Below are 25,343 nucleotides of genomic sequence, written 5' to 3'. Positions count from 1 at the left end.
TTCCTCACACACTGCATCCATGGAATATGGTCTTCTGGTTTTCCAGCAGACCGCAGAGCCAGGGCTGAATGACATAGGAGAAGGAAATACTGTAAATGGAGTACAGAAATAAGACACCACGGCTGAAATTCTGTTGCTCAGCTTAGCAAGTGGCAACTTGAGTAGGCCCATTGAATCAATGGAGCTTACAGAACTGGTGCCCTAAATACCCACTGATTCAGTGAGCCTGCTGTAGTTGTGGCTTCCTACGTAGGTGAAGCAAGAGGATTTCCGCCATGGCTTGACATGGTTGTGGCCTTAAGTCCAGGCCTTTTGAATGACCACGTCTTCCCCTACGAACCACCCTCAGTCTCTGGGATTTTCAGGGGAAGCCATTAGTCCCACTCTCTTTGGGGAAAGGTCTTAGGGTGTCCCGGGAGAGGGCCTTCTCAGTGTCTTGTCTCAGGCTCTGACACCCCCTCCCACAAGAGAGGAGGTTGCCTCCCTTTCTTGCTGTCCTTTGACTGGTAGGCAAAACCGAGGGTGCAAAGGCATTCCCCAACTCTAACTAGAAGAGACCTGTTGAATCAATAAAGCACACCCACGTGTTACTTGACCCGCCTAGATTCAGTGGGCTTCCTTCCTCTAACAGTGAGCTTCGGAGCCTTTATGCTCTGCCTTTCTGCAAGTGCTTATGTTTATAAGGAAAGAGCTTTTAAATTTAATGTGCTGTTGGACCTCTTTTTCTTTTAAATGGATATGTTTCGAATGGTTTTTAAGTCAGTAACGTTATGCTTCATAGAATGGCTTTGTTGTGAGCTGCTCTGGATCCCAGTATGGGAGAAAGACAAGGAGAGGTTTCTGGTCTTCTGGTTGCAGCCTTGCAACCCCCAGTTTCGGGAGCACCGACCCTCCTGCTCCTTAGCCGGCCTTCCCTGCATTAGGTTTCCTCCTAATTTCTGCGCCCCCTTTTCCCACCCATCGGAGCGGAAGGCCGGAGCCGATCCTGGTCTTAGGGAGCGCGGGCGTGGATGGCGAAAGGGAAGCCGCCCCAGGTTTTACTCCAAACTTTGCATTCATTTTATTCTGTTTTATGTTGTTCTTAGCCAGAGGTTCAGCACCTTCGACAGCTCTCGTGCAAGGACGGGGCTAAAAAGGACGCGGGGCTTCCCGGGAATAACTTGGGTCGAGCGGCCCGGATCCCCCCATCACGGCCGGTGATGGATGGGCAACCGGGGCAGGCCTTACTCTTAAGGGAAGAAGAAAAGAAGAAGAAAAGAAAAAAAAAGAAAAAGGGGGGGCGAGGAGCTTCCCTCCAGGCGGGCTCCGCTCCGCTCCGCTCGTGCAAAACTCCCGCGCGCTCCGCCTCCCTTGCAAATTCCCCTCCGCCTCCGCCCCCTTCCCATTGGCTGAGCCTCAGGGCTGGGCCACGCCCCTTCCCAGGGCTTCGCCCCGCCTCTCCTTTTCCTCCCGGTGCGTCATCCCCCCCAGAGGCCCCGCCCGCCTCCTCCCTCCCCGCTGCCCCGGCGGGAGGCTCTTTCGGCCAATCGGAAAGGCTGGCGGGAGAGGGGGAGGCGCCCGCCTCTCTGTCCGAAAGGGCCAATGGCAGCGGAGGGGGCGGGGCGTCCAGGCGCTGGGAGGCCGGTCGGGCGCCGGAGGGGCCAAAAGTCCGGGAGGACGGAGAGAGAGCGGGCAGGCGGGCAGAAGGACGGCGGGGCAACGGCGGAGGGTCTCTCCTCTCCCCTCCCGGCTGCGGGGCGGCGAGTGGTAGGTAAGAACAACAACAACAATAATAGTCATGGTCATAACAATGGAGTCCCTCTTGCAGGGGTTTCAAAAGCGAGTCCTTCGCCCCGAGGAGGTTGCAGTGGCGCCCCGGAGCGGGTGGGGGGAGGGAGGGAGGGAGGCCGGGCCGAGAGTCCCTTGGGCTCCCCGTGGGGTGCAGGGCTGAGGGGCCGGGCAGGTCCGCTGGGGGGGGGGACATACGGGAGGGGGGGGACCTTGGTCGGGCTCCTCTGGCTCAAGCCGTCCTACTCCACAGGGCGGTCGGGAGGAGGAGGAGGAGGAGGAGGAGGAAGAAGGGCTGCGGGGAGGGGAGGGGAGGGCAGGGACGTGAATGTAAACAATAACACGTCGTAGATGTCGATCTATCTGTATGTGAGGGTGGAGGCATTCAAAAGCCTGGCCAGCAAGCGAAAAGTATTGTACCTACGTTTCGAGCATTGCATCTCTCTCTGTGTATCTCTCTCTCTCTCTCTCTGTGTGTGTGTTTGTGCGTGACACACACAGAGAGTGGACAGGGACAAGGGGGAGTCAAGAAGAGGACCGTGAAGCCCCGTCGCTGACGGTCAGCCCCCGTGTGGTGGCCGCGTCCAGGGTCCTTTTCCGAAGGCAGGCAGGCTTAGCATGTGGGGGGGGGGGACACGAGGTTCCCCTAAGCTGCCCTGGCTGTAAACCGATTAGTCTTCCGGGGACCACAGAGGCTTTTGTTACGGGGCTTTTCGGTGCGCTCCTGCGCCGCCCGCGTCCAGCTGCCTTTGGGGCTCTCTTGTGTGTTCGTGCTCAGATGCTCGCCATCCCTTCCTTGCCTCTCCTCCCCGGAGGCGCCCCATGGCAGCTGACGTCCGGCAGACCTGTGACCCGCCGCCTTCTTCACCTGGATCCCACGGCTCGGTCCCCGAGGCTCGAGAACAGCCCCGGTGCTGAGAGGACCGAGGAATGGGGGGCACCGTGCCGGTGTGTGTGTGTGTCTGCATGTACCGGGTCCATCCCGATTCGGTGCTGAGCCTGCCTGTGTTTGAGGTTTCCTCCTAGCCAGGGAAGAGTGGCTGGAGGCAGCCTGGCCTCTTGGGGCGGGGCAGGGCCGTGCTATTTGGGCAGCAAATACCCCTGGGTGGATTTGCACCCTTTCAGTGGTGATTTTTTGTGCACTCAAAATTCTCACGGTCCGTGGGGTGAAGCCTCACCCGTGGGATGGGGGGCACAGCCCAGGTGGGTGGAGGCAGGGCTGCCGGGCAGAGCCTGGGGCAAAAGTGAATATTCGGCCATAAACACACGCGAGGGCACCTCTTTTGGTAGAAGCCGCCAGGCCAGAATCCACACAGGGCCCCCCACCAGGAGGGCCAGGGCCCCGACCTTCCAGCCTTTGATGAGGAGACAGGCAAGAGCGAGGGTTGGTCCAGGGGAGCCCCAGATTTACCTTAATGGGTGAACTCATCCTTCCTACACCCAGAGCGAGGGTTGGTCCAGGGGAGTGTGACCTGGATGAGAAGACAGGGGCGGGATGGCTGTCCAGTTGTCCCAGCCCTCCTGCTTGTCTTCCCCGTTGCACGGATGGTGCACACATAGGGGGGTGGGTGGGTATTGCTGGTTGTAAGGGGGGAAAAACTAACTCTTTCACCCCTCCCTGCCTCGTCTTCTCCTTTTCTTCTGGGCTGACGGTCATTCTCCTAAACCTCACCACCCCCATGCAAAGACACGGACACCAGCTTGTTTTTCTTGACCCTTGTGTGGGGCAGGAGGAGAAAAAAAAAGGCAGGCCTCTTTACCCGAAGCCTGGCCCGGGTGGCCTCTACGGCAGGGCGTCTGCTGCCCAATGTGTTCAGAGCCCCCCCCCCCGGGCTGCTCAAAAGGTCACCAGAGCCTGACCCCTGGCCAATTCAGGGAATCCACCCCAAAGCATCCTCGGGTGAGGCTCTCCAACCTGGGCTGAAGCTCTCCCAAGGAAGGCGAGTCTCCACCAGCTTCTGAGGAAGTCGGGCCCCTCCCTCACTGAGCAGCTCTTGCCGCCAGGAGCCTCCTCCCATGGGGGTCAGAACCCCTCTTCCTTGTTTGTCTGGGGCCGTGGGAAAACCCTTCAGGAATCTGGGGGTGGCCCGCCTGCCTCCTTTTAGGCGCATCTGCATCCTGCGTGCCAGGTGTTGTGTTTTGGGTGCCCCCCCCTTCCCAGTGACGTCTCTGATTGCCAGCCCCTTCCTTCCATCTGTGGGACGGTTTTCTTCCGGCTCCTCAGAAACACTCCCGGGCTGCTTGCTTGCGTCCACACGTGGTTTATCATCTGCCCTGTTCTGATCCATGCATGGCTTCTACGGTGTGGCTGCAGAGCATAGTGTCCCCCATAAGTACACAGCCAACAGTCAATGGGGCTCTGCAGAGGGAAGGACCCAGTGACAGAGAGGAGGCCCTTCCCTCCTTACCTCTCCTCCTCACTCTCTCTCTCTCTCTCTGTGACTTCTCCTTTCCCCCCTTCATTTCCCCCTTTTTCGACTCCCCATGCAGCCATAGCTTCCTTCCACTCACAGCTTGTGCTCGACTGGGTCTCTTCTCCAGCCTGACCCCCATGTTCTTCGGTCTCTTTTATTTACCCTTGCCAATCCGAGTCCTGTGGGACCCCGAGGCTGTTCAATTCTGACGATGAATCAATCAAAGGAATAGAGAAGGGGAGACGAAAACGCTTCTCCTGGAAGCACAGATGTTTTTCTCAGCTTCCGTTCTCCACCCAAATGAGAAGGGAATGGATTGACAGAGTGATGGCCAGATCAATCAATGGGCCGCTGAAAGGGTGGGGAGGGAGCTTGCAAATATTCAGAAGAGCTCCAGAAGGGCCCCATCCCTAAAAGAGCTGCCCCCAAGTGTTGCCTGTAGCTCTTCTGCCCTTATTGCCTCCATTGTTAAAAATCTGACCCCCCCCAATCGTTATACAGTTGGTTTAAGAAAAGTGTTTTCTTGGCTGGGGGACCGACTCTGTTTGCATCAGTTCGCCTTCTTCTCTCCCCCTCCCCGGATCCCTGCCTTCTTCACCTCCTTTTCTCCTATGTAGATTGTCTTTTCCCCACATTGACCCTATATGATGAAGATGCCTTATTATGTGGGCAACAGCCTCTTTGTTCCTAATATATGTGGGGCCCAAGAGAGGAGGGAGTCCCGTTTGTGTTTAAGCCTGCTTGTTCTCAAGCGATGGTGCCGTTTGGCCTCGGTTGCCGGTGTCACCTCTAATAGACTTGCCCCTTCTTGTCCTTGGTCCTGTTCATAGACTAGTGGAGTTGAAACAGACTCAAGGGTTATCTAGCCTAGCTGCACACCAAGGCCTTCTTCTCGGTGGCTACTCCTTTAGGCTCTGGAACTCCTTGCCACAGGAGGCCAGGCTGGTCCCAACTTTGCTCTCTTTCTGCAAGCAGGCAAAGACCTTTCCCTTCAGGCAAGTCTTCCCTCAGTAAACCAGCTACCTGTTTTCCCGAAAATAAGACCTCACCTGAAAAGAAGCCCTAGTATGAATTTTTCAGGATGCTCGTCATAGAAGCCCTACTCCAAAAATAAGCCTGAATTAAGTGAAACCCCACCCTCCACCCTTTGTGGAGCAACCAGAAGAAGAGGACAGGACTGTATTTGAATAAATATAGATGGTTGTACATGAAACAAATAAAACATCCCCTAGACATCAGCCCTAATGCATTTTTGGAGCAAAAATTAATAAAAAACCCTGTCTTATTTTCGTTATTATTATTTTTGTGTATGGTTCTTCAGATGGATTGTTATGCATTACTGCATTGACTGGGTTTTTAGTACTACTTGTGTTTCCCATTTATCAGAGTGGTGTTTGATTTTTTTAGTATTTGTGTACTTAATGTTTTTTAGCTTTTAATATTGTCTTTCAGGGATGTAAGCTGCCTTGGGTCCTTTTAAAAGAGAAAGGGCGTGGTCACCATGTTAAAAAAATAAATAAATAAACAAAGAAAAGGCGACCTAACTTCTGCTTAAATGCCCCCAGCAGAGGAGAGCCTGCCCCCTTCCAAGCCGGTCTGCCCCACACCCAAAAAGCGCTTACTCGCAGGAAGTTCTTCTTCATGCTTAGTTGGAAGCCGTTGTGTCGTATTTGGAATCTGCTGTTTTTGAGTCTTGGTGTGTGTTTTCTCTTAGTATTGGGGATCCGCACAGGATACCCCACCACACACTTTATTCATTATGGTGTGTGTGTGTGTGTGTGTGTGTGTGTGTATTTGTGTGTGTGTGTGTGTGTGTTTGTGTGTGTGTTTGTGTGTGTTTGTGTGTTTTGCTCTCCCGGCTCTTTCCTCAGGTTGAGAATCAAGGACGGACGGCTTTCTCTTTGCTGCTGTTTTGGTTCTGTTGTTACAGCAGCAAGCGAGGGGGGGGACCTGTCTGCCCTGCTGATTATTTATTCCCCCCCCCTTCATCAATGGCTTTTCTTAAGAAAAAGAAAATTACCCAGACAGCAGAGAGAGGGATCACTGGCCTTTGTTTCTTGACAGTGACCGATTGCCTTTGTTAACTGTAACTGTTGTGACTCATTCAAAAGGCAGTGGAAATTTAGGTAAACATTATGCAAATGTGTGGGTTTTTAAAATTTAGTACATTACATCAGTATAAAAACTAGTCGGATGAAAAGTCGAAGAGGGTCTTATGTTAGATGTAGGGGTGATTTGATATAGGCTGGCACTGGACTCCTCATATCTGCAATTTGGAATGTAATAGGAATTTAAAAATTGCACTCGTAAAAAGATGGTGTGTGTGAAATTCTACTTCTGAAACGAAGAATGTTAGATGTGTGTGTGGAAGAACTGAGCGCTGTTCCTCTCTGGTCCTCAGAACAGATCCCCACGTTCAGAGTCCTTTGGTTGTTGTAGGTTTTTTGGGCTCTTGGGCTCTTTGTTCTGAAGGTTGTTCTTCCAAACATTTCGCCCATCTCTGTGGCCATGGGCATCTTCAGAGGACAGTCCTTTCCTCCTCGGTGTTTGGTCGAACTCTGGTCAACAAAGTAGGTCCTGCCTCCCCCCCCCCCCCCAATTCGGATGAAAGAGCAAAACATCCTCAAAGCCGTGAGCTCTCTCTCACAAAGGCCACGGGAAGGAAGCAGGCAAGAGCTTCTTCTTTGTGGAAAACCAGCTGTGTGGAGAAGCCAGGAACTGCAAAGAATCGGCAGGGCGAGGTCGGGTGTTTTGATGCGTTTCTGACCTGCTAGTGCAACAGGTTCGTTGGGCTGCTGGAGGACGAGGCGAGGCCTCTTCTGCTGAACACCCCCTAATTCCCCTTGTAATAAAGCTGTTGTTCTAGAAGGCTTCTGCCAAATAATTTCAAGGCAACCTGGTTCCTTGCATCAGGCGCCCTCCAGATTCACTGGGCTGCCACTCACACGACCCACGGTCTGCATCTGCTGCCGCCCAAGGTATGTGGGAAAAGGAATCAGATCTGGGGGCGTCGTCTCTCAAAGGGGCTGCTAGAAGCCTTTGGGTTTCTACTTGACAAGTCCAGTTTGGCACGCCCCACGTGGCTTGCATGCTCTGAGAAACCGCAATAAACCTGCCTGTATTTTTTGTTCCTAGTGATCTGTGCACTGTGTGCTGTCTGCTTCAACAGGTTGCATGCATGATTGGATTACTGCACACTCATGCCTGCATGTGGACTTTACACCATTTATACATGGTGTGGGTTTATAGGTAGGGTGTGTTCTATGCTGTCAGATCAATTTTAACTTAGGGCGCAACACAACTACATTGACATATTATGTGGGAATTACTACAGGTTTGAGATGGTGTGATTCACTTTTTTTTCTTTTAACCACATGGTGTAAAATCAGCCCAGAGTTTTTACTCCCAAATCTGTTTTCTTCCTCAGGAGCTGGGGCTTCTATTTAAAACAAAACAAACTAGATCTATTTGCATTGTCTCAGATGGTGTGATTGCTTGAACCAGCACAAAAAATTGTGATCCAGCCAAACTTCCCTCTCCACCAATCCCTTCCAGGCAGAATAATTTATTCCTTTAAAAACAAGCAAAGAAAAAACCCAGCTAGGTGGCAGTGCTCCTGTGCTTCGACACGTAGATACACATATGTGTGTGCGCACACACACATACACAGAGGGAGAGAGAGATGAGGAAATTGCTATTCAACCCTTGTTTACAGCTTATTAAGATGGCTTTTCTGTACCCGTGTCTCCTGAAAATCAGAAGGGCTACAGGAGAGCTACCTTAATAAGCAGCAAACAAGGCTGCTTAGTTAGTTTACTCCTCTTCCCTGTGTGGTCAGTTAAACTGGAATTACCGGTATTTGTGAGTGAATTCACATTTTTCTTGCTTGTGTAATTGCACCCTTACAGGGATCCTATTAAAACTTTGACCTCCGAAAATGTCTTACTATTAACAGATCCTGCTCAGATCTTGCAAACTCAATGTCATGCCTTCTTTTATTGAGTCAATCCATCGTCTGTTCGGTCTTTCTTTTTTCCTACTGCATTGAAATTTTCCCAGCGAGATTGTAGTTTCCATTGATACTTCTCATGGCATCTCCAAAGAACAATACAGTAGTTGTGCCTTCAAGAGCATATTGTTTGGGTCTGATTTAATAGAGAACTTATTTTTCTTCCTGCCAGCCCACAGCACCCAGTAACACAATTTAAATTAAACAATCCCTCCTCCCAACGTCATCTTTCTTTTCTAGCTCTCACATCTGTACATAATCATGTAGAATAATGTAGAATGGATAGTTTTGATGTCCAGTGACATATTCTTACTGTTATGGATCTTTTCTAATTCCTTCATAGCTGCCTTTCCAAATCTCTGTCTCCTGATTTTTTTTGGCTGACATCTCCCTTTGAACAGATAACTGAAAATCTGTAACAAATTCTGTTTTTTTGTTGTTAATGTTAGAGTCATACCATTCTTTTGTAACCGTAAATTTTGGCTTTTTAATGTTGAGTAATCTTGGTTAAAAACCAAAGAGCAAAACCTTCATCAGTAGCTATTTCAAGCTATTATTTTCTACCAGTAATAAGGTTTCATCTGCATATATAAAACTCATGTTCCTCTCACTAATTTTCACTTCTTCTTCAACCAAATCTAATCCATTCTTTGGTATGATGTGTTCTGCATTATAGATTGAAAAAACGGAGAGATAAAATGCACTGTTGTCTGATCTCTTTGCCTACTGGAAACCATTCTCTTTTCCCATATCCTGTTCTAACATTAGCTTCTTAGCTGGAATATAGGTTATGGATCAGGAAAACCAAATATTCTGGCACACATTTCTTTTAGAATGGTCTGGATTTTCATGAGCTATTAATAAAGCACAAAGTGAGTTTCTTCTGAAATTTCTTGGTACAGTACTGTCTATCTTTTGGTAGCCAATATATATTTGCAATACGATCTCTGGGGTCTCTTCCTGTTCATAGTCCAGCTTGAACACCTGGTATTTCTCCTTCCATATATGGTAGAAGTCTTTGTTCCAAAATCTTGTCCATCACTTTGGACTGAGTGCAGTGGTCCTACCATTCCTGCAGTCTTTCGTGTCACCTTTGTTTCAGATTGGAAAGTATACTGAATGCTTCTGAGCAATAGTTTTGCATCCGTGTATGATGGCTTATTCCTATTAGGCTTTTGATGAATTTAGTCTCTGCAGCTTCTTGAAATCGTTCCATTAGATTTCCACCTATTCCCAGTATCATAAAGCAGATACTCCTGAGATGGAAAACATTAGAAGGTCCTCAGCTGAGGTTGATTGCCGTTATACCATTGAACTTGTTGAGGCGTAAAAACGGAGCTCCATCCAGCCCAACTGGAGGAGGAACCTTTTGCTAACCAAGTTTGGTTTACTGATGAAAGCATGTAAACATTGATTGGGGCCAGCTTGGCCTGGAATCCTGTTTTTGGGCCATTGTTGTGGGTTTGGAAGCACACCTTTTTGGGGAGAAATCAAGCACCTTGTCTTAGTCAAGACCATCTTTATCCCTGAGTCCCTTAATGCTGTTGTGAGTGGTGAAAGAGTCGGTTTCCTGCCCCTCCTGAACGGATCTGCTGGTCCCGGCAAGAGCTCAGGCTTCTCTGCCCCCCCCTTCCTGGCTGATCTGCCACTCAGAGAAAAGGGCAGGGCAGAGAAGGCTGTGCTCTTGCTCCTGACTGGGAGATGAGCCGAGGAGGTGGGAAAAGCAAGGCAGCCGGGCCTGGGGAGTGGCTCGATCCGCTAGGAGGCGGGGAAGGGGAGCAGCAGCCCCTGTGGTGCCGCCTTTACGAACTGGGACGAACCGAGACGAACTGGTTCGTGCCCATCTCTAGTTGCAATCCAAGAACATCTGGGGACGCAAGCTTGGGAACCTCTGGGCTTGATAGACACATTCGTGGAGATTACAAGCCACTCCCCGGGTGGGGCGACATGAGAGAAAGCTGTTGCATGCCGGTCCCAGTTGCAGCCTTCCGGGGGGAGGGACAGAGAAGAGGATGCTGGGCCAAATAAGCCTGTGATCCAATGCATTTGCTATTCTGAATGCCTTGAGTTTGCTACCACTTTTTGTCCCTTCCCTTCTCCAGCTGCCCGTTTCAACACATCCGTCGTGGTTCCTGCATTCTCTCCTCCTGCATTTCCCCCTCCCCGTTTTCTGGGGATCTGTCCCGTCTTGTTTCCCTTCACGGCTGCCATGTTCTCTGTCCTGTCTATATCGCCTTCTCCTTTCCTCGGAAAGCAGGAGCGATGCCCTGGCATTTGGCCTGCCAGGTGCGATTATTCATTCTCTATATCTATTTGGAAAATCCGTCGTCTCTTACGTGCTGTGGGGTTCACCTGCAGAAGGACTCTCCTGCGCCCTGCGCGTTGGGGTAGCTCCCATTTCCATGTAATTTTTCTGTGCATTCCTCAGAGGTTTGTAACGACATGCGTGGTGGGGGTCATAGATATCAGTTTGGGCTGCAGGCCCGACCTGTTTAACGATGTTGTTCAGATATACCTGGATCTCTGTTTCCCTTCCCCGATTGTGTTTCAAAGCTTCCCGTGATCTCCGCTTTCTGTGTGTCGGGCCATCAACTTGAAAAGACCGGAAAGCCACGATCAGAGAGCGCAGCGTTCATTCCCAAGGTCTTTCTGGGTACCTTTGTTCAAACATGTTGGCTGTTTTTTTTTTAAAAAAAGTCATGCTATAGCCAGCTCATCTGAGTGTCTACAGCTAAGCATGGGCGAAGTGTACAGGTTCTGAGAAGGGTGGGCAGCTGTGTTAAGTCGGTGGTGCTAAAATCAAAAGAGGATCTTCTAGCACGCTTCATTCTACGCAGAGAATGTGACCGGAATCTACTGCTGAGTTGAGTCTGATTTGTGGCAACGCTGCAAACGGGTGATCTCCAAAATGCCTCGTCCTCAACAGCCATGCTCAGCTGTTGTAGACCCAGACCTGTGGCTTCAATTGTAGAGTCAACCCGTCTCGTATTCAGTCTTCTTTTCCTGTTGCCATCCACTTCCCCCGGTATCAGTATCTTTTTGAGTCTTCTCATGATGTACCCAAAGCATGGGAGCCCTAGTTTATAGTCATTTGAGCTAACAAAATTTCATCGTTTTCATCCTTTTCGTTCCATCTGTTGAGTCATTTTTGTTACCTGAGTGGGCAGATATTGATGTACCTATTAGGTTTGGGTTGCTCTTCCCCCCCCCCCCCCGTGGGTGACAGATGATGAGGAATGAATGAATGAATGAATGAGTGCGTGATGAAGAGGCCTTCTTAACTCTGAAGAGCATTAAAAGACATTGCAAAAAAGCCATCCACTTTCCTCTTGCGGGCGAGAAACAGAAAGGCTTCTCCTCCTTGGAGCTGATCTCCAACCACCACCACCCACCCCGCCTTTCCTCCTGTTTTGTATCTCAGTGGTGCGAGTGAGAGAACTCTCAGCTCTCTTGACATGATTGCTGCACCTGCTATCAGCATTTGCCTATTTTTGGGTGCCAGTCCTGTCTCCTCCATAGGATTTGCATCGCCAGTTTCAGACGGTGGTGTCGTACCAGAGAGGATGGGCAGCCTCTCAGTTGGGCTCCATGGTCACCGGATCGGGAGCCCAGCCTTGGGGCGACCAGAATTCCTGAGCAGCCTTGCAGAACCTCTCTGTGTGTCTGCCTTGCTTTTACAGTGGTGCCCCGCTTGACGACGATAATGCGTTCCAGCAAAATAACTGTACAGCGAAATCATCGTCAAGTGGAAAAAAAACCCACATTGGAATGCATTGAAAACCGGTCAGTGCATTCCAGTGGGGGAAATACCTGATTGTCCTGCGAAGATCCTCCATAGGGCGGTGATTTTCCAATCCCTGTCTTGCAAAAATAGATCAGCAAAACAGCGGGGAGCCATTTTGCGAACCGCCGATCAGCTGTTTGTAAATCGTCGTTAAGCAAAAATTGGTTCCCGAAGCAGGGAACTATTCATCGTCAGGTGAAAAACCCCTATTGGAATCATTGTTTTGTGATCGCTATAGTGATCGCAAAAAAGTCATTGTAAAGCGATTTCGTCATCAAGCAGGGTCATCGTCAAGCGGGGCACCACTGTACTTCTTTCAAACCCCTCTCCTCCCCAAAAGGTGAAGACAGGAGTCTGAATGGGGAAGCCTCAAACTCTTTCCGTTTTGGGTGCCAAAGAAAGCAGATGGCGACCAGACTCCGCTTGGCTTATGCTTTTGCTTTTGCAAAAAAGGCTGAGCTCAAAGACGCCCGGGTTCAGCTCTCGGATACTGCAAGAATCTTGTTTGCTTCGATGCAACAGGATGATTGTTGCTGCCCTGCCTCTAAAATCAGCAGTGCAACCCGTGGAAGACTTGCTGCGCTCCGTTTTCCTGAATGTGGAGCCTCCTCGTTGCACCCTTGACTCAGAGTCGGTCCTGATGTCACAAGAGAGGGAGGTCGTAAATGACCTCCAGTCCCTCCTCCTCCTCCTCCTCCTCCCCCTCCCCCCCGTCTCCTCCCCCCCAGCGCCATGGACACCTCTTGTTTCCCATTCTCTGACCGGAGCATCTGGACCCTTCCTCAACAGAGGCCTGCCTTCTCCGCAGAGTCATGTGATAAACCCTTTGTGGCTTCTCTGGGTTAAATCTGTAATCCAGGATGGTGAAGACGTTGGAGCGCAGGATTAGGATTCTAGAGAGGCAGGTTCTAATCCCCAGTAATATAAGCAATGAAATTTAGTAGGTCAACTTGAGCTGGTCACTCTCCCTCTTTCTCGGCCCGACCTACCTTACTGGGTTGGTGCTGTTGTGAGCCTGAAGTGGAGGTGTCACATGCGCATAAATAAGAAAACATCCCCGTAGTTTTCGCAGTAAGCTCTGTGGAACTCTGCGGCTAAAATCCTGTTGCTTAATGTGACACTAGAGTAGGCCCACTGAATCAGTGGAGGCTTGGTGAGTCAACACCTCTATAAATTCCATGGATTCAAAGGGGCTTACTCTAGTTGTGACTTACTATATCAAGCAACAGGATTTCACCTACAGTAGTGCGACTTCCTCCTGAATAGTTGGAACTGTAATTCTGCAAGGTTTCTCAATGGTCATCTAGTCTGACCAATGTAAATGCAAGAAGATGGGAGGGGCAAGGCATATTTTAGCCCACCAGGATACTTTTGGGGTGCAAATCCCACTTGTCATGTGGCATCATGTTGCCTCCAGCATGTGGCAATCCTGACATGTTTTTCCTGGTGTGGAGCGGTTTTACCACTGCAACCCACTAGCGAGTTTTCATGTCTGTATGCACAGACATGCTGTCTTCAGTGGAGGGGAAAGTATACATTGGATAAAACAAATGCACACATTAAGGAAACGAGGTATGACTTTGAGCATATCCAGGAGAACCCAAGACTCCCAGAGAAAGACAGTAACGCTGGGAAAAGCTGAGGGTAGCAGGAATGGAGGAAGACAGGGCATAAGATGGATTGACTCAATAAAGTTCTGGTTCATGAAAAATAAACCAGTCACATAATGGATAAAACCCCAGTCAAATGAGGCAGATTTCAAAGTTGTGATTGCCCCCCTCCCCCCGTGACTCCCTAAGGAGATGTGCATGTCTCTATCATGCGCATATGTGGTGCTGGCTTCTGCACACTGATTCAGAAGCAGGACCTGTTGATTTCAGCCGTGCTTATTTCTGGGTAATTGGATATGAGATTATCATCTTGTAAGCTTAGCTTTGGGGCCACATTTGAACGTGAGCCGTTTTCAAAGCCTTATGTGTGCCCCCCCTCCCCTTTGGAACATAAGTAATGCCAAGAGGTATATGGTGTTAAGCCGCTATTCCTAAGAACGTTTACAGCGGCTCCAATAAAAATGATTTCACAATAAGCTTTCAGTTTGTTGGATCGTGAGCTTGGAACCGTGAGTTTTATTTATGGGTTCTAATAATAATGATACTGTAACCATGTGCCATCACGTCAATTCTGGCAGTGACCCCCCTCTTTTTTTTCAGGGTTTACCAGCTAGAGAGCAACTCAGAGGTGGTTTCCTGTTCCCTTCTTCCGGGGCCACCCTGGGGCTGTGTGCAGCTTGCCCAAGGCCGTACAGGCTGGCTCTGCTTGCAGGAGGGGGGAATCAAACTCCCAACCTCTGGCTCCATTGAGTTGTCAAATAACATTTCACATATTATTTTTTCCACTGTTGGGGGAAAAAACTCCCGAACACCTTCACACAGAATATGCCTTTGACTTTGCTTCCTGTTTCATTTTGTTTCCCAGTAGAAGGCAAACACGCTGGATCAGATTCTAACGACACCCACATTGCTGATGGAGGCCGGCGTGTTTAAACATGGCCAGAGCTATGCGTACGGTGCATGCAAGACATTTTTTACGAATCCCCAAGCTTTTCAAATCTAAGACACTCTCAGGCGTTTCTCAGTGATCTGTAACGGCCTTTTTGTCAAGAGTGGAGGCAGGCAGGCAGGCAGGAGGTTCATTGACTGTTTCTCACCTTCTTTCCAGCCTCCAGTTGCAGCCAGTTTAAAACATGGTGTTTCATGAGGAGGGGAGCTTGTTCACCGAGATGCTGATAAACGGGGGGGGGGGGGGGGGAAGAGAGGAATCTTTCCAGAAGATCTTGCAAGGGAAGTAAATTAGCCCCCTTTCCAGAGGGAGATGCTGGCAGAGGACCGGAGCAGGTCCAGACCACCGTAGGCTTCGGTCTGCCTTGCTAGGGTCAGTCCAGCATGGGGATTTATCGTTGTGTGCTATAGCTCTCATTCCTTGACGTGCACTCCCCCCCCCCCCCCAGCCAGCTTGGCGAGAGGCTTCGTCTCTCTGTCTCGACTTTTCCAGATGTATGAGCATGTGCTCATCATATGCGGGGAGCTAAACCTCCATGTGTTGCCTCATTATAAGAGTGTGAAGTTGTGATTCTGTTCTCAAGCCCGAGGGTGAGAGGAGGAGGTGTGCGCGCCAGATGGTTGCTATGGTGAAGCAATTGTGTGTATGTGTGTGTGTGTGTGTCGGACATATCTGAAACCCACTTCAGAGATTTTGTTGAGAAACGCTGCTTCTTTGCTTTTTTTTTTCTTCTACCCTTCAATGCAAAATCTAGATTGCAGGGTCATTGGGGCAGGGACCTGCCCCTTGGCTACTAATGCTCTGTAAAGCCCCCTTCCTGCAGCGCTTCAGCTGAACTTGGAAAATGCACTGCTTTGGACTACAACTCCCAGAATGGGGATCCTGGGAGTTATAGTCCCAAGCAGAACAATCTCCCACTTCTTCCCTTACAGTGAATGCTCTGGTATGTGTTCGATAGCATGAATTTTGTCCTCCCCCTCCTCCCCCCCCTTTTTAAAAGAAACTGGTATGTTGTGCCAGTGTTTTGAGAATGACACAATGCATTGCACGAGTGTGGAGTTTTACACCTAAAAGACAGAAACAACAAGCATTCTTCATTGACAAGTTAATGTGATACTTGCTGTGTAAGTGAAATGCAAATAGTGCTGATATATGATACGGGTATCTTGTTTTCTGAGATGAAGGTAAATAAGAGGGGATCCATTTTAGCTTGGCACTGTTGAAGTCTATAGATAGTTCCGAGGTAAATTAATAATCCTTCCTTTTATTTACCTGGGTTCGATGCTGGTTCCAATTCTCTCAGACGTTTTTGATTTTGTATTCTCAAAGGCTTTCACAGCCAGGATCCGATGGTTGTTGTGGGTTTTTCGGGCTCTTTGGCTCTTTGTTCTGAAGGTCTTTCTTCCTGACGTTTCGCCCGTCTCTGTGGCCATGGGCCTCTTCAGAGGACAGGAGTCGGAAATCTTTTCGATTTTCTTTCGAGTAGTTCAGCTCTATCACTTTCTGCCCTCTGGCTCTTAGGGACCCCAGGAGTCCTCCAATCTAAACCCCTGCAAGTGCAAGAATCGATGGCCATAAAAACCTCTCTTTCAAGCCTCTGAAGAAGGAGAATCCACCCTTTCCCGGGGACTCCATCCCGTTCTTGAGCGGCTCATAGTTTCAGGATGCTGTTCATAAGGAGGAGTCAGACTCTTCGTTTTTGTAATTTGAATCCGTTGGTTCATTGCTTGACTGGCCACACACACTTGTGCGCATACACTCAGTGAATTTCCATACCTGAACCAGGATTTGAACCCAGGTCTCCTGAGTGTGAGTCCAACACTGCTGTACTGCATTGCTCCTCCATAAACCCACCAGTGTGGGGTGAGAAACTTCAGGCTGGTGAGTGGGCTGGCTGGAAGTGGCCCAGGCTTTGGGGAGCAGCACCCCCCTTTTCCCCTTGAGGGACCAGCGCCTCCCTTATGTCTGTGCCTGCGCATTCTAGGTATGTACATGCAGGCGCATCGGTGCATACAAAGCGCTCTCCCCTGCCACACTTTGCGACACAGGGAAGGCTCTGTGCCGAGACCGCCTCTGTGAGAGCAGGTGCTCTTTTGAAAGCCCAACCGCCTTCCTCGGCACTTCCCCCTGCTTTCTGCCAGATGTGACGCCTTATGGGATCGTGACCATGGTTCTTCCTGCTGTTGATCGCGCTTTCCTTCCCGGACGGCTCGAAACTGCCCAGTCCAGGCGGGCTGCTTTCCTCCGGGCAAGGTTGTTGGCTGTGCCTTGGGCCCCATCTTGTCCAGCGAGCTTTGATGACCCCGAGGCGGGTCACAGACCGGGCTTGTGGAGCGTGCCAGAGGTGCAACAGTTGGCGTAAATGGTGGCCAAGCAATTTGTGGCACTCCAGATGTGGTTGGGCTCCAGATGTTGTCTTCTCTCTCTCTCCCTCTTGGCTCAAGGGCTTCTCAATATTAGAGCTTTTCTGTGGAGGGCAGAAGTTCTTTCTGCACCTTGATTATTCTGCATGCAAAGCAAGTGCTTTACAATCACATCTGTGGGCACTTCTTTTCCCCGAGGGGCCTGTTCGGTCTTTATAAGGTACCAAGGGGGGCACCTGCATGGAACCGTGTGTCCCTCCGGGTCTGTATTGCTATGTCCCGGCTAAACGCGCACACGGGCAGAGGCCTCGGCTAGCCCACGTATCCGGCGTTTTCAGAACTGGCCTGTACCCACAGCCATTCTGCATTTGAAGTCGGTGTCCTCCTGCTGAACTAAGAGTCTCCGTTCCCTCACCGCCATAGACTGAAGGCTGTTTATATGTCTGAAATGATGCCAAGCTAGGATAGTCTTTCTCGCCTGCTAAAAAAAGAGGAGGCATTCTCTCTGGGAGAGGTTTTTTGGGGGGTTGCAGGCAGCTGCAGGCCCTTGTAGAAGAGAGATTATTTCCTGCAGCAGCCACTTTACTAAGTTTGGCTACCAGCTTAGGTAGAGCTGAAGGCGTTTATGGTTTGGACATCGTGGGCCACCAGCGGTCTCCTGGACACGTGCCTGACTGCATAACCAAGGTGTGCCCCAGCCTCTCTACAATCAGCTGCAATTAGCGGTGGCAAGCTGTGCAAACACCAATAGGATTCTGGACAGGGTTAGTACCCGATCTTACAGAATTAGGATCCATGCCGTTCCCAAAGTGCCTCCTTGGCCAGGAAATAAAGTCACACTGTCTCTTAAAAGTGGAGCTGCAACAGCAGGCAATCTGGGCCTAAAAGCATTGCTTTCAAAAAGTTCCTTTTAAAAACCCCATGATTTGAAGACTCTTTGCCCACCTGGCGGCCCTGGCAGTGCGTGGGATTCTGGGAGCGAGGGTTCCCCGAGCACTGGAGCAGAAAACCCCGATGTCCAACCTGCTGGCCATTGGCTCTGTTGCGCCTTGGCAGGGGAGGAAGCCTTATGGGGGGGCCTCCATCATTGTTTTCTTGGCAGGGGAGGAAACCCCGGTTGATAGTTGGTGGCAGTTGACTAGTCTGGTTGGTAGGAACGGGCTCTGCCAGGAGGCACCACCCACCTTGGCAAGAGCTGGGACTCTAACCGGCCCGATGGGTGGCGGTCTCTTCTCATCCCAGGTGATGGATGGGTGGTGGTTCTCCGGGCCCCCCAGCCCCATGGCTTCAATTTTTCACCATGAGATGGGGGAAGCGTCTTTGGAATCAGTAGCTAGCTGACTTAAATGGGAGTGTACAGACACACACACACACACACACAGAGACTCTGCCTCTTATTAGGGGCACGCTTCTGATTTCATCCCTTGCAACCCAGTGCCGTGTGTCTTTCCTCAGAAGTCAGGCCCGTGTTATTCAGCGGGTCTTGATCCCTGCTGAGCAAAAAAGTAGGACAGGGATCTGCGTCCCCAATTCCCGTTTGTGCTGCTGCGGGAGGGGGGGTGGCGGCGAAGGGATCCACTTCCAGGTAAGTGTGTGCCTGAAGACTGGAGTTGTACTCTCTCTCTCTCTCTCGCCCGCCTTTCCTGCGGTTTCCTACTCCTTAATCCTTTCCTTTGCTTGCTAATCCCATAAGACTCTTCGTAAACACAAGCCTTTCTCTGTGTTTGTTTTTCCCCCAAGCAGTAATTCTTCGTTCTCCATCCAGCACTAATGCATCTATTGTTTTTTCTTCTCTGCAAAAAAAGAAAAAAGAAAAGAAAAAAAAGAACTCCTTCTTCTCTATTCTTCTTTTTTTAAGTGCCTTAAACTGACTTTTGGAGGTTAGAATCCATCTTCTCTTCCCCCACCCCCAGCACCCTTTCTGATTATTTATTTATTTATTTGTTAAACTTATATACCTCCCATCTAGAATGTGTCTACTCTGGGTGGTTTGCACAAAATATAAAAAATAAACTAAGAAGGTATGAATGAACTAAAGATGCAACCCACATGAACAGCGGAAGCTCACCTTGTTATCTTTGGCCAGTGACGGCAGCCTCTTCAATCCTGATTCTCTCTTCCGAGAGAATACCTCCCTGTTTCAATGCAGTGTCATCTGCAGATCCGATGAGCGCCCCCCCCCCGGTTCCTTCATCCAGATCACGCATCAAGGTATGGAAAGAGCTCTCGTCCTGGAACGGGACCCTCCCGCACCCTCTCTTGAGGATAAGAAGGGCCCGTTAACCTGCGCCCGTTAATGGCCGAAAAGATCAAGGGAGGCCCTTTGCTTGATGCCTGTCTTAAGACAAGAGCGAGAAGGGACCTTTGGGGGAGTTTCGGGCCATCGTCGTGCTGAGCGTCGGGTGGCCTGTGAGTGACAGGCTGTTCATCATCTCCTGTCAATCGGTCTGCCCTGCCCATGGCCGCCTTGGTGGTGGCTCCAAAGCTTTTGGGCTTCCTTCCACGGGAGACCCACCTGGCCTCTCCCTTCCGCTGCCCTCCCACTGGCAGGCGAACCCCTCTTCGTTGGGGGAGGCGTTGGACCACAGATGAAGCACCGATGAGGGCAAGCCTCCTTAGGGGATGGCCTCGTTTTTACTTATTTGTTGCTTTCAAGTGGCTTCCCACAGAAAAACCCCCACCCAGTGGGGGTTAAAATTCCTGTGGTTCCCCCCCCTCTTTTGCTGACCAGTGGCTCCTCTGAATTTGCCGAGGCCCTGTTAGAGTCGCCGAGACCGCTAATCCTCAACCCGTCTTGTGGCAGAGAGTTGCATAGATTACTGACACCCCATGCAAAGAAAGACTGCTTTCTGTGTTCCCCGATTTCCATCCATTTTGCTTCATGGCTCGTCCCTAGTTTTAGAATCGAGAATGAATTCCTCACTTCACCCCACGTGGGGCCCCCATTCTTTAAAATGCACTTTTGCGTCTTCCTGGTGTTCCCCCCTCCCCTAAATAAAACAACCCCCACTCTCCTTCTTGTGAGCTGTAATGCTAGCTCAACTCCCGTACTTGTTTTTAACAATGGGAGGGGGGGCAGAAAGCGCGGGAGGGTGGAAAGGCTGAAAGCGCTTCTGTAATGACATCTTTGACTAAGTGGGGCTCATTACGCACCATTTCTGCTGCTGTTTGGTGCAGAGATTACAACTCGTGGGTCGGGTGGGAGGCAGAGGAGGTGAAAGTGAGCTGTCGGGCTCCTCCTCTGTGTGTGTGTGTGGGTGGGGTTTCAGGTGTGCTGGATTGTTTTCTTGCATACTTTGGACGCTGGCAATGGCTACACAACCATGGCTCAGCTCCCTGGGGCTGATCCTGCTCTAAGAGGCGGCAAAGGAGCCAATAGTGAATGCGTGTGAACAGGCAGTTAATTGTTAGCTATTGCATTTGTTTGACCAAGGAGGAGAAATGGGAGTTTGCAGGATTCTCGGCCCCAGGCACCCAGACCACTCTTTATTTTATTTTTATTTTTTTGAGAACAGCTGCCATGTGCCTTGACTTGGGATGAGGGAGGAAAATAGGTCCTCTCTTTTGCCTCTGGCCAAGGGATGTGGTGGCGCTGCGGGTTAAAACGCTGAAGCCTCTGTGCTGCAAGGTCAGAAGACTTGCAGTCGTAAGATCGAATCCTCGCGAGGGAGTGAGCCCCCGTTGCTTGTCACAGTTCTCGCCAACCTAGCGGTTGAAAAGCATGCAAAATGCAAGTAGATAAGTAGGTACCACCTTGGTGGGAAGGTCAAGGCATTCCGTGTCTAGTCGCGCTGGCCACGTGACCACGGAAACTGTCTATGGACAAAACGCTGGCTCTACGGCTTGGAAACGGGTCGGACACGACTGGACTCAATGTCAAGGGGAACCTTTGACCTTTGCCTTTCAGCAGCAGCCTACCTGGGGGTGGGGGGTGGTGGCCCCACTTCCCAGTGCTAATCCCTTGTCTGCTCCCCACACACCTGCTTGCTGGCCTCCCTCCCTCCGAGGTCTGGCTTGCCAACCTATGGGGCTGCAAAGAGTTTAGGGGCCCAGGCGGCAACCCAGAGATGGGGGAACCCAGCCTGCCCCCATCGACCCCTGGGTTGGCAGCTGGGCAAGCCACAGCCTCCCCGCAGGGTGCAAAAAAATATTTTGGGGCTGGAGTGCAGCAAAATTCCATCCTAGCGCAAGTCTCCTTCAAGGCACTGGTTGCGCCTTGGAATGGCGTCACCCACAAGGGATGAGAATAAAAAATCCTGCTGCTGGCCAACCCACCGAACGGCAACACCTTTTTATTTTCAGACTGGGTGAATTTTTTCCCCTGTCCTGCAGCTTTGTGGTCCTGTAACTCTTTGACATGCTGGCGGAGGGCGTTTAGGAGCCCCAGGTTAAAAAAGTAACTTTCCCAAGCCTCATGTGGGTGTGTGTGTGTTCTTTTGAAGCCAACCAAAAAGGTCATACATTTTGCCCTTGGTGTGTGAAATAAACCCAATAACACTGCAGAATAGAAAAAGGTGCTTGGGGTTAGAAGGCCTCGTTTTTCTCGTTCTTACCTGCGAGGACAAGGAAATGCAGAATTATTCCCGTTGCGGCTTGCAAGAAGGCGGGTGGGGGCTTCGGGTGCAGAGTTCTCAGCAGGAGAACAGCTTCCCCCTCCCTCCTGCTAATGGTGAAAAATTGTACAAATAACATTTCGGGCGCCGTTCACTTTTTAACATGAATAATGCAAACTGCGGAAAATAACAAAAGTTTGACTTTTGCTTTGACTTTTAAGGCTCAGAAGCGTCTCAGAGACAGTTTGTACATTTTTTAACCCTTAACTAGCCAGTCTGTGCTTCCTGCGTGTGTAAAGCGACAGCAGTTTTGCACAGTCCCTTTGCCAAAACGACGGAACCCTGGATGAGAAAATCCAGCAGAGCAACCTAAACAAGCAAGGATGAAGAATCCGACTCAGATGGTTTGCATCCCTGGCTTGCAGGGCGGTTCTCCCCCCCCCCCCCCACAGCCCCAGGTGCTGAGAAACCATGGTTGGGCGTCCCAGGAGTTTTTCCCCGGCTACTCTTGTACAGGACCCAGTTTCTTTGGCTCACTTCTGTTTTCCACGGTAAGTTGCCTTTTGGCTTTCCAGGCAAACAGAGTGACCCCTTCCCTCTCCCTCCTCTTCATTTTTAATGTGCCAGAAATCCCATAAGAAAAGGATTCCCACCCTCCCACTTCCCAGAGCTGGGCAAATCGGTTAGGTTCACGCTGCTTTGCCTGGTTAGCTTTTCTCAGTTCCACCGACTGAGTTTGCTCCTAAAGTGAAAGCGAGGTAGGAAATTGGAGCATGCTGGGTGTGTGTGTGTGTGTGTGGAATAGGGAGAGAATGAGCAGCTGGCCTCGTTCACATTGTGCAGCCCGTTAATTGTCTTTAAATTGCCTCTTTCTGGGTCAGAGGGGCTTTTCTTCTGTACAGTTCGGTTTGCATCCCTTGCTCTCTCTCTCGCTCGCTCTCGCTCTCTCTCCTCCCCCCCCCCCCCAGCTTTTGAAGCTATGTGACATTTTGGAAGAGTCTGATCTGGAATCTGAAGAACTTGGCCAGCTATAAATTCTTGCCAGTGAAAAATGTCTCCTTGGCCCGGAGACTCTTGATTCTCCAGGGCGTCTCACACGCAACTCCAGAAGAATGCAAGGGAGATGTTGCAGGGTAGGGTGATCTGGTGGGGCACCAGTCCTCCTCCCCCAATGTCAAATTGTGCCAGCTTTTCCTTTTAAGTTTCAAGAGGCGTGTTGCAGACCTCGGGGACAAGGGGGGTGCGTTCTTTCTTGGCAAGAGGCCTCTGTAGTGACCAAACTGAAATGGGTTTGCGTCCTCTCCGGCTGTCATCCGTCGAAGCACGCCGATTGTTCAGGTGCTACGTGACGCTTTGTTTTATTTCACTCCAGGAGAAGGAACTGGGATAGGATTTGCATGCCGTGAAAGGCTGTTTCCTCCAGTAATGATGACATGAATGAATGAATGAATGAATAATGTCGGGCCCGGTTTAGAATGGTTCATCTGCCGTTCCTCAAATCTCTGCAGTCCGTTAGGAAGACCGGAAGCTGCCTCCGGCCGAGTCAGGCCGTTGAGCCATCTAGCTCTATATTGCCCGCTCTGACTGGCAGCCGTGGCTCTCCCAGGTTTCCGGTTGGACTCTTTCCTAGCGCCCTGGTGTGCTCCCTTGGGGTTTCCCTGATGGGGGGCTCACTGGTTCCGACCCAGCTTAGCTTCCACAATGGATTTGAATTTAAATTTAAAAAAAAACTCATTTTTTTTGCAATTTAAATGGTGATTTAAATCAATTTGACTAGAAAAATCATTGATTTGAATCTGCCCTTCCCATGCACATGCTATGGCAAGATCCGGTTTGCTTTAGCAACTCCAATAGTGTGCATTTTGGTTGTTGTGGGTTTTTCGGGCTCTTTGGCTGTGTTCTGAAGGTTGTTTTTCCTAACGTTTCGCCAATCTGTGTGGCCATGGGCATCTTCAGAGGACATGTGCGCATTTTGTTTTAATTCAGTGGCAGAAGTATTGAGTTTATGTTTAAATGCTTTGCTTTGGTGCAGAAAGAGGCATTTTGAGGCAAAACATACGTTTTTGACAGTTTCTGGCTTGTTTTTGAAGCTAAAGCAAAGGTAGAATGGGACAGATCAGGTTTCAGTTCTCAAATGTCCTCTTGAAAATCTGTTGGGTGGTTGGCATCGCAGAGCAGATCTGCACCCTGAGAGAACATTTCCTGTGCATTGCTTTAACAGTAACATTTGCTTGGGGGAGTTACAGTCAAGAAAAGTAACTTTTCCAACCCCCGGAACCATCACGTGCTGGCTGGAGGAACTGGCGGGGGGGGGGGAGGGGTAGCTTCCTAAAACAGATACTGTACCCAGTGTGGTGTAGACGAGAGTGTGATGGAGTAGGACTCAGAAGGGCCTGGGTTCAAATCCCCAACTCAGCCATGGTGGAGTGGAGGTAGTAAAACCCCTTCTTAAATATCTTGCCTTGAGAGCCCTATTCTAGGATCACTCTTAAGTCGGTTCTAAGTGGACAACAGGTAATTAACCAGCTTTGTAAGAGGAACTTTTCCTGCCTCTGGCCACATGGCCTACATCATCCTTTTGTGTTAAGTTTTTCAGTGCTGATAAAAGAGAACGGGTGAAAAGGTTTGCTAGGAAACCACCAGGCTGGGCTTAACAGCCAATCTGTCATTCCTGTTTAAGGCCCCAAACATGGTAGGATCACCTTTTTCCCAGTACTGTATGTGGCGTGGGGTGCCTCCAGAATCCTCTGTCCGGGTATAAAACATCCTTTTCTCACGTAGGGAGCGTTAAGGCAAGTAAGAGACGGAATCACAGGAACTGACTTCAGCCTTCTTCCCTTTACTCATAAAACATGCATTTGGAAATTTACCTTTGTTTTAAAGCTGATAAAGGAAAGATGCTGTTTCAAGATGAGCAGATCAGATCAGGGGATCTAAAGATTGCACTGATTTTTCTCCTGCCTAGTACAGCTTCTAAACGTACCTTTGTTCCTACAAGGACAATATAAATAAGCATAATAAACTCAGAACTAATCCCAGTGCTTTTCCAGATGGAGCCTGTGTTCCCCTTAAAATGCAAGATCCTGCACTGACTTTATTTATTTATTTATCTATTCGATTTCTACCCCGCCCCCCTAGACAGCGTCTACTCAGGGCGGCTTACAAATGTCATAAAATATCATAAAGTACAATAAAACATCATAATCATTAAACAATTAAATCAATAATATGGTGTGTTCAAGATGGGGAATGATAAAAAACAAGAAGATAGAATTCAAGAATTGACAGAAGGGAAGGCCTGCCTAAAGAGCCAGGCCTTTAAATGGCTCTTAAAAAGACCCAGCGAGGGTGCCAGGCGGATCTCTGTTGGAAGGCTGTTCCATAGTCGAGGGGCCACTGCCGAGAAGGCCCGGTTTCTTTTTCTTTCTCGGCGTTGGACCCCTCAACCGTCTCTCCTGGCTATGCTTAGTAATCCGGGTAGATCTAGGTGGGAGAAGGCAATTTGCCAAATACCGAGGTCCCAAACTGTTTAGGGCTTTATTCGTCATCATTAACACTTTGAAGTCAATGCGGAAACGAACGGGCAGCCAGTGCAAGGTGGCCAGAGTGGGAGAGATATGCTGGCACTTTCTCACCCCACCAAGGAATCTGGCCACCGCATTCTGCACCACCTGGAGCTTCCGCATCGGTCTCAAAGGTAGCCCCACGTAGAGTGCATTGCAGTGGTCTAATCTCGAGATTACGAGTGCATGGACAAGAGTGGCTAGATCCCCAACATCAAGATAGGGAAGCAGCTGGGCGATCCGCCACAGATGGAGATGCGCAGTGCGGACCACGGACACCACCTGGGATTCCAAGGCAAGCGCCTGGTCCGGATAGACCCCCAAGCTGCGC

At 50.0% G+C, this 25,343-nt stretch overlaps 1 protein-coding gene across 2 annotated transcripts in view; it reads left to right on the top strand.

Moving 5' to 3' along the window:
• Positions 1-1,601: 1,601 nt before the first annotated feature.
• Positions 1,602-25,343, top strand: part of ADISSP (adipose secreted signaling protein) — an 86,403-nt gene continuing 62,661 nt past the window's right edge. Inside the window, exon 1 of one of the 2 annotated variants that reach the window (XM_020795219.3) lies at positions 1,602-1,746. The gene's annotated coding sequence lies outside the window, so the exon portion shown is untranslated. Of the gene's footprint in view, positions 1,751-25,343 lie in introns of both variants that reach the window. The other variant, XM_020795220.3, reaches the window with a different exon arrangement.

Source organism: Pogona vitticeps, chromosome 5, assembly GCF_051106095.1.
Source record: "Pogona vitticeps strain Pit_001003342236 chromosome 5, PviZW2.1, whole genome shotgun sequence".
In the NCBI taxonomy this organism is placed as follows: Eukaryota; Metazoa; Chordata; class Lepidosauria; order Squamata; family Agamidae; genus Pogona; species Pogona vitticeps.
The sequence above is the reverse complement of the archived record's forward strand: the minus strand, read 5'-3'. Positions and strand labels throughout refer to the sequence as shown.